Below are 1,659 nucleotides of genomic sequence, written 5' to 3'. Positions count from 1 at the left end.
TTATTTATTTATTTATTTTATTAATTATTTAACCATTTATTTATTTATTCATTAGTTATTTAGTTATTTCTTTTATTATTTATTCATTTACTTATTCGTTTATTTATTATTTATTTTATTTATTTACTTATTTATTTATTTATTTATTATTTATTCATTCTTTATTTATTCGTTATTAATTTATTATGTATTTTATTAATTAATTATTCATTTATGTATAGTAAGTAATTCATTTGTATTTTGTGGTTGTGTGGTTATAATTCCCTCGCGGACTATTAGAGACGACGACCGATAAAGAAACGACTCGTTAGCAGATCAGACTCATTGGACGGAATCTTGAGCCGAGGTAAGGGGTGGGATGAGGTTCGATCTTATGAGTATAAAATAACGTGAGATGAACAGGAATGCTGAAATTCCTAAATGTTCATTCGGGGCTTACTACGTACAGTTGAGCCCTATTGAGTAATAATAATTAATTAATAAGATGTGAATGGTAATAGTGAGGACTAAAATATAATTTAGCAACTTGTAGAATTGTCGTGAATTTATTTATATTAAGATTGCATGTTGTCTGATTTTATGAAATCTTATGTTGATTGTTAATGGATGAATGATTTGAGCTTGAATGTTTTGTTACTTGATTGAATTTATGATATTACTAGAATGTATCACCGATTGAATTCCTTATTATGTGATTGATGAAATTGGATTGTGTATTATGAGTAGTGTAAATCAAATATTGTGATTTTATTGTGATTGACAGATAAAGATATATAATGACGAATATCGTATAGTCAAACTGAAACTTAGTGAGTAGTGATGATCGAGTAAGTCTGAGATATGTGTTGTAGATTTGGAGTTAGGATTGTTTTGTCATCATATAGGGAGGGTCTGACAAACCTAGTGATTCGGGGAACTACAACTGAATGAGCCTGATCGTGGAGGGCTACAGTCGAACTGTAAGGTAAGACTGATAGACCTTGGGGGTACACCTAGTGGGGAATTCCTAAGTGGATTAGTGGGTTATTCCCTAAGGCCGGGAACTACCGTGCAACACAAGAGTAACCCGACTGTCGCATATATGTGTCTCGGGTTGACTTGAGGGGATCTATGAGGACTTGGCCATTCATGAATTGTCCGTCCACTTTTGTAGTGGCATAGTATCAGGCCTCCTAACCAAGTACTTCAGAGTAGAATGGTACCAAATGATGAAGTATAGAGTATAAGACATGCATAGCATTTCATTATTTTGATTGTCTTATTATGAATGAATTTGATAAGTCGTTGATATTATACACTTGACTGTTTTGAGATTGTGATAATTTGATTGTTTGCGTGTTCTCCTCGTGTATTTTATACTGTTACATAATTTCGATACTCACCCCTCATTGTTTGTGTTTGGCGTTTGCGATGGACGCAGACGAGTTGTAAGTTGCAGGAGATGACTAATACCATTGGAGAGGCGGAAGTCATCATGTCCTGGAGACTCTATTTATACGCATTGTATTGATGTTAATTTGAGTATTTTTATTTTGGGAATTCCCGCTCTGATAGTGACATCGGGTGGGGACTATATTTGCACTACATTTGAAACATAAGTATGTGTACTTCAAAAAGGATTATGTTGTTGATATTATGATTTTGATGTCATTATGTTTG

At 32.9% G+C, this 1,659-nt stretch overlaps 1 long non-coding RNA gene across 1 annotated transcript in view; it reads left to right on the top strand.

Moving 5' to 3' along the window:
- LOC140920973 (uncharacterized) overlaps window positions 1–1,650 on the top strand; it is a 2,977-nt gene extending 1,327 nt beyond the window's left edge. The window contains exons 2-3 of the long non-coding RNA XR_012163784.1: window positions 280–346; window positions 1,421–1,650. This is a non-coding gene — a long non-coding RNA (uncharacterized lncRNA). The remainder of the gene's footprint in view (window positions 1–279; window positions 347–1,420) is intronic.
- Window positions 1,651–1,659: the final 9 nt, after the last annotated feature.

This window comes from Cicer arietinum, chromosome 6, assembly GCF_000331145.2.
Source record: "Cicer arietinum cultivar CDC Frontier isolate Library 1 chromosome 6, Cicar.CDCFrontier_v2.0, whole genome shotgun sequence".
In the NCBI taxonomy this organism is placed as follows: Eukaryota; Viridiplantae; Streptophyta; class Magnoliopsida; order Fabales; family Fabaceae; genus Cicer; species Cicer arietinum.
The sequence above is the reverse complement of the archived record's forward strand: the minus strand, read 5'-3'. Positions and strand labels throughout refer to the sequence as shown.